Below are 7,833 nucleotides of genomic sequence, written 5' to 3' on the forward strand. Positions count from 1 at the left end.
TGCATTGGCAGGTGGGTTCTTTACCACTAGCACTGCTTGGGAAGCCCCTGACAGCTTCCTGTGTGACACCAAATGAATTTCCCATCATGCCCCTCTTTCCATCCTTATGGCTCTCTCAACAAGTCTCGTGTGTGGAGACTTTGCTCTGGGTGTGAGACTTCCGTCCTCTCTCGTCTCCTCCCCGTGGGGACCTCCTCCCTACTCTCCCATATCGGTCTTGCCAATTCCCAAGCAGAGTGCTTCTCTCCTTTGTATCGTCACCAAGTGTATCACACTCTTAGAATAACTGTTCAACCAAAAAAAAAAAAAAAAAGGGTATAGCTTTTCTGCCTAGGTTCACCTTGGTCACTGCAGATGATGCTAGGGTCTCAAGGATGTTCCAACTCAGCTGGAGAAAAAATAAATAAATATATAAAAATAAAGGGAAAAATTCCGTTGGGATCCAAAGCAGACTACAGCAAGTTACCCCCGACTGAGAGAGCTGCTAAGTGCACCAGATATTCAGAGAGGACAGAAAATACCATGGACAGAGGAGCCTGGCAGGCTACAGGGTCCACGGGGTCGCAAGGAGTCGGCTACGACTTGGCGACTAAGCACACACACACATATGAAGGAATAGATGAAGGGGTAGCGTTCACTCAGGGGCTTGGAAACGTGAAGAATAAGAGATGCAGAAAGAGCTGAGTGCAACCTGCAAAGCAGTCAGAGGATGACGTAGGTGGAGAAGAGTAGGGAGGTCACACCAGAGTCATGGAGAACAGACTTGCTACAGTGAATGCAGGGGGAGGCTTGAGGGGGCCGGGTGGGCCGCAGATGCCTGGAAGAGTCCAACCTGGGTGATGAGGTCCTGGGTGGGGGGCCAGGATGGAAGGGCAGGTTGGGCAGGTAGGCAAGAAGGATGGAAGGAGCTGGAAGGGACAGCTGGAATCAATTGCCTGGGAATCTGTGGGGGACAAGCAGCAGCAGCTGGTTTCAAGGGAGGAGTTGGTGTAACTGGGAGAAAAATTAGAAATGCAGAAAGGGGTGCAGAAGGGCCTGCTTGCGCCAGGCCATGACTGGGAGTGGACGGGGTCACCCCTAAGCCCCTCAGGCCGGGATACCATCCCGCAGTGCTGTGCTTGACAGTAAGGAGACACACACAGGCATTACGGCCGAGCCTTGGCAAGAAGCGTGACACCTGTCACATTTGTTTATAGAAGGCTCAGTTCCCGGGAGCTCTTGGAGACTAAAGAGGGTACAGCCCTACATGCCCCAAGACGCTGCCTGTTTCTATGGAGAGGCTGAATAATGCACGAGCCCCAGGCAGACCGCTCCTCATGGTGGTGGAAACAGTGTTCCTACTTCCCACTCTTGTCTCAGGAGTTCAGCCAAGGGATAATCGTGTCCAGAGACATGTGGGCCCCCCCCGACCCTCCCCATCACAGGATGTCCTGCTCCTCCAGCCATAGAGACCTGAGAGCTGAAACCCCACAGCCCTGCCCACCCTCTCCTTCACTGTCCTTATTTTCAGTGATGGGTGTTAGCCACTCAGACGTGTCCGAGTCTTTGCAACCCCATGGACCGTAGCCTACCAGGCTCCTCTGTCCATGGGATTCTCCGGGCAAGAATACCAGAGTGGGTTGCCACGCCCTCCTCCAGGGGATCTTCCCCAACCCAGGGATCAAAATCAGCTCTCCCATGTTGCAGGCAGATTCTTAACCACCTGAGCCACCAGGGAAGCCCCTGCGTGTGGGGTGGGAGTGACTACGTGGCTAATTACTGATGGAGACCAAACATCCATGGAACCTCCCAGAAAACCCGCCAGCAAATTAAACCTGGATAAGGTCTGGGAGAGGTGGAGAGAAAGGTTCCATGCGGAGAGCAGGTCTGTGCTGGTTTGAGGATTTTTCAGGCCGGCGCTGAAATCCACCTTGTCTGTTTTGAGCTGAAATCCACCTTGTCTATTTTGCGCTGAAATCTACCATGTCTACATTGCCAGCCTCAACATTTTGATTCAGGAGTTCGCTCAATTACCTGAAATGGTCGAGTGTCATAAAGTCACAAGAGACATGCTTTTGCTTTTCACTTTAATAATTCTGCATTTCCTTGAAGGAAATTATACTCAGGGCAGTTTCAAAAAGAAAGGAACACAGAATTCCAAGGTTTTAGAACACCTGCTAGGCAAAGCAGAATTTAAGGAAAAGATGAATTCTTATGAGATAATGAACCTTCACACACACACACACACAAGCACTCATTTCTAGCATGTATTCCTCACAACTTTTAGTTAAGTTTGCCTCCTACCAGACTAGAAGCTTTTGGAAGGTAAGGCTGCGTCTTACTGTTTCATTTTCCTCCCTTGCTGCTGCTGCTGCTGCTGCTAAGTCGCTTCAGTCGTGTCCAACTCTGTGCGACCCCATAGACGGCAGCCCACCAGGCTCCCCGGTCCCTGGGATTCTCCAGGCAAGAACACTGGAGTGGGTTGCCATTTCCTTCTCCAATGCATGAAAGTGAAAAGGGAAAGCGAAGTCGCTCAGTCATGTTCGACTCTTCTCGACCCTGTGGACTGCACCCACCAGGCTGCTCCATCCATGGGATTTTCAACTCAAGGTTTGTTTGAACAGAATTAAATTCACCTGATTACAACAGTGCTTCAATTTGTGTATTTTTTTTTTTCTAGAAGAACCACTGAATTGCTATCTTAGGAACAGTTTGCTGCTTAGGAAGTTACATTTGTATTAAGTAATTCCTAAAAGTACCCACACTCGATAAGAAGTAAGTAGTGTCCGTCTAGTCAAGGCTGTGGTTTTTCCTGTGGTCATGTATGGATGTGAGAGTTGGACTGTGAAGAAGGCTGAGTGCCGAAGAATTGATGCTTTTGAACTGTGGTGTTGGAGAAGACTCTTGAGAGTCCCTTGGACTGCAAGGAGATCCAACCAGTCCATTCTGAACGAGATCAGCCCTGGGATTTCTTTGGAGGGAATGAATGATGCTAAAGCTGAAACTCCAGTACTTTGGCCACCTCATGCGAAGAGTTGACTTATTGGAAAAGACCCTGATGCTAGGAGGGATTGGGGGCAGGAGGAAAAGGGGACGACAGAGGATGAGATGGCTGGATGGCATCACCGACTCAATGGACTGAGTTTGAGTGAACTCCAGAAGTTGGTGATGGACAGGGAGGCCTGGCGTGCTGCAATTCAAGGGGTCGCAAAGAGTTGGACACGACTGAGCAACTGAACTGAACTGAACTGAATGCAATCTGGAAGGGAAATTGGGTTCTTCTTTTCATACAAGTTACAGTTTTCTGTGATTTTAGTACAAATGTATCCTTACAAAGTTTTTCCTACCTTAATTTATCCAACTGTTGTTTCCAATGTACTTTGTATACTTTGTATCCAACTTCACTCCTGTGACTTTATTTCTATCACTTTCAAGCAACCTCTGGAATCTGCTCAAAGGTTTTGGCAAAGCTCCTTTTTTCAAGCCAACTGAACTCACAGTTAAAAGAATCTAAACTGTTTTAGCCTGATTTTTTTTTTTTGAAGTTGTAGCAGAAACATCTCCTAAAGGAGAAAAAGCCCTTATCTCATCCACCTGCACAGACTCTGACACAAATACATAATTTAGAGCGGATAGGTGGAAATTAGCACATGTATATTTTTGAGCTACTTTAATTTTAAGCGTAATAGCTGATGCACCTTTCGCTTCTGCCCAGGGATAAAAGTAGCAAGGTGTTTTTATCACTGTTACTGTTACAGTCCCCTCCCTACTGATCAGTGACCGCTGATCACCCCAAGGGAAGATCTGGGCACTCGGCATTGCAACTCTTGCCCCTTTAGCTAGGTCCCTATCCAGCGGCAAAGCCTGGTATCCAGCCTCCAGTCTGCATGGCCTAGTATAAAATATTAAACCTGGGCCTTCCACAAGCTGAAAAAAAAATTTTTTTTCCGTGTCTAACACATTTTATTTGGTGTTTTCATGCTAGGTCAATCTGAACAACAACAACAAAGACCCTATTTGAACAGATTTTCTTTTAATATGGCTATGTGTACAAGGACGACTGAAAATTGGGGAAACCCCCAAATTAATGTTTTTAACCAATTACAGCTGTTACTAAAGATGGTGTGCTGGGATTTTAAGGAAACAGTCCAATAAATGATCAGCCCCTCATTCAATCTACTTAACCAACCCCTCTCTGAATAAAAACACACTCCGGCGGCAGACGTTTATCATGTTTTAAAAATATACTCTGTACTAAAACATGGGTTTCCTAGTGTTCTCTCTCCTTTCAGTATTTATTGACTCGCAGTCTCTCAAAATGGTAAAATAAAATTGAATTTATATGATCGAATGAAGGTGCAAGTTTGTACAGCCAAGCTCAGCGGCGGGAGTGAAAGGTGAAAGCTAAGGGACACCACGCAGAACAAGCACCTTCATGAAGGTTTCCGAAAAATTCTTTATTGAGTGTGCTTAACTAGAAACTGGAGAAGGCAATGGCACCCCACCCCAGTACTCTTTTGCCTGGAAAATCCCATGGACGGAGGAGCCTGGTGGGCTGCAGTCCATGGGGTCATGAAGAGTGGGACACGACTGAGCGACTTCACTTTCCCTTTTCACTTTCGTGCACTGGAGAAGGAAATGGCAACCCACTCCAGTGTTCTTGCCTGGAGAATCCCAGGGACGGGGGAGCCTGGTGGGCTGCCGTCTCTGGGGTCGCACAGAGTTGGACACGACTGAAGCGACTTAGCAGCAGCAGCAGCAAGTAGAAACTAGCTCCTGAGAACTCAGTTCAACATGAAGCCCTCGGAATCCATGTGGCCTGAACTAAATATCACCTTTGCACATGGGGGAATCTGGCTCCATGGAGGCTAAGTGGGCAGTGTTGGAGGCCTCTCGGATCAGAGGCCGTACTTAGTCCTGCTGAAAGTAAAGGTGTTAGTTGCTCGTTTCAACCCTGCAGACTGTAGCCCGCAGGGCCCCTCTGTCCATGGGATTCTCCAGGCAAGAATCCTGGACTGGGTCGCCATTCCCTTCTCCAGGGGGTCTTCCCAACCCAGGGATGAAACCTGGCTCTGCAGCATTGCAAGTTGATTCTTTACCATAATCCTGCTAGATATATATATGTATGATGCATACTATGTAAACACGTATGATTGTGTGTATGTATCGATATACACACGCTAGTGTATGTATACATTCACGCATGTGTTTATATGTATGTATGTTGTTGTGTTAGTTACTCAGTGATGCCTGACTCTGTGACCCCATGGACTGTAGCCCACCAGGCGCCTCTGTTCCTGGGATTTTCCAGGCAAGAATTCTGGAGTGGGTAGCCCTTTCCTCCTCCAGGGAAATCTTCCCAACCCAGGGATCAAACTCACGTCTCCTGCATCGGCAGCTGGATTCTTCACCACTGAGCCACCTGGGCAGAGATATTTTAGGAGATACTGAAAGTGGCCATAAGCCATCTAATTCCTTCTCATGGATCTCAGAGGGCTGGGAGGGTGAGTCTTCCTCCAATAACACAATAAAAGTAATAGTTAAAAGAAAACTTCTGTCCTCCTCAAATCCTTTATGCATGGTGCCACTTTTAACTCCCGTCCCCTCTGCACTCTTGGGTTTTTGTTTCTGTATAATAGCTTTATTGAGATATCATTCATGTGCTGTTACATTTATCCTTTCCAAGTGTGCGATTCGGTGGCTTTTCCCATACACGCACAGAGTTGTACCATGACTCTCTAGTCCCAGAATATTTTCCTCATTTGAAAACAAAATTCTCTTAAGAAAAACACACACACACCAAAAAGAAATCACTATGCTATGTATCTAAAGGTAGCACAATATTGTAAATCAATTGTACTCTAATTAAAAAAGAAAAAATGAAAAAGACACTGTGTATCCCTTAGGAGTCACTCTATATTCCCACCATCCCCCAGCCCCTGGCAACCACTAATCTAGTTTCTATATCTAGGGAATTGCCTTTTCTAGACATTCCATATGTTATGGGGCTGGATTGCATCCCTCTAAATTCACACGCTGAAAAGTCTTAATTCCTAGTATCTCAGAATGTAGCCAAATAAGGAGATAAGGTCTTTAAAGAGATGACTGGGGTCAAACAGGGTCCCTAGCATGGGCCCTACTCCAATAGGCCTGGTGTCCTTGTATAAAAAAGGAGATCAGGGCACAGACATGCACAGAGGGATGACCACTTGAGGACAAAGGGAGGAGACAGCCGTCTACACGCCCAGGAGAGGGGTCTCGGGAGGAACCAGCCCTGCTGAGACCTTGATCTTGGACTGGGAGACAGTAGGTGTCTCTTGTTGGAGTCACCCAGTCTTTCATGCTGTATTACTTGGCCCTAGCCAATTTTGGGGCTTCCCTGATGGCTCAGTTGGTAAAGAATCCACCTGCAAGGCAGGAGACCCAGGTTCTGTCCCTGGGTCAGGAAGATCCACTGGAGAAAGGATAGGTTACCCATTCCAGTATTCTTGGTCTTCCCTGGTGGCTCAGATGGTAAAGAATCTGCCTACAATACCGGAGACCTGGGTTCGATCCATGCATTGGGAAGATCCCTGGAGAAGGGAAAGGCTACCCAATCCAGTATTTTGGCCTGCAGAATTCCATGGACTGTATAGTCCATGGGGTCGAAGTTTTGGACACGACTGAGCGATTTTCGCTTCACTTCACTTGGCCCGTTCCAGGTGGCTCAATGGTAAAGAATCTGCCTGCAAAGCAGGAGACACGGGTTTGATCCCTGGGTCTGGAAGATCCCCTAGAAGAGGAAATGGCAACCCATGCCAGTATTCTTATCTGGAGAATCCCATGGACAGAGGAGCCTGGCAGGCTACAGTCCATGGGGGTCGCAAAAGAGTCGGACATGACTGAGCGACTCAACAGCTGCAGTGGGAGAATCAATTTAATACAGCACAGAAATGCAATCACACAGCGAGTGATTTCTCTTGGTCTGGACTTCCCACGCATTCAGACTGGCTGACATCCATCCCTCGCCTTCCTCCTCTGTTCTTAACTCTTGGGTGCTCATTGGCTTTCTTCTTTGGAAAAGCTCTGGTTCCTGGCCACTATTACCAGCCAGTCTCTATGGTCATTCATATCCTGGGGCTGCTGTAGGAAAAACCTGAAATACTGTTGAATCAGAACCAAGATGATCATTTGATTTTTAAGACACAAGGCCATATGTCATCAGAACCCAGTGGCTCGGAAGTATAAGTTACAGAATTTGAAAAATGCATTTCCCTACCACATTCACTTTTTTTTTAGAACTGAAGATGACTTATTTCTAGCTCTCTTTATAAATGACTTAGTGTTTTCAACCACAATATTCTGGGTTATAGTCAAGGCATATCGTAAGCATTTTCAGGCAATTTACCATTACACATAAGGTATTCTGCTTTGGGATTCTATGTGTATATACTGATAAATTCAAGGCAATTCTTCAATCTCAATGTAATACTTTTGGTTCAAACAGAACCAGTGTCAAGTGAAAAAGTGTCAGTTGCTCACTCGTGTCCAACTCTTTGTGATCCTAGGGACTGTAGCCCACCAGGCTTCTCTGTCCAAGAAATTCTCCAGGCAACAATACTGGAGTGGGTTGCTATGCCCTTCTCCAGGGGCTCTTCCCAACCCAGGGATCAAACCTGAGTCTCCTGCATTGTAGGCAGATTCTTTACCACCTGAACCACCAGGGAAAGCCATTTGTTGTTGTAAAGATTGGTTTGTGCCATTGTGGGGGCAAGCTACACACGTCTGAAATTTGTAGGGCATGCAGTTAGGAAGGAGAAGGCAATGGCACCCCACTCCAGTACTCTTGCCTGGAAAATCCCATGGGCAGAGGAG

This window comes from Bos mutus, chromosome X (genome assembly GCF_027580195.1).
Source record: "Bos mutus isolate GX-2022 chromosome X, NWIPB_WYAK_1.1, whole genome shotgun sequence".
Lineage (NCBI taxonomy): Eukaryota > Metazoa > Chordata > Mammalia > Artiodactyla > Bovidae > Bos > Bos mutus.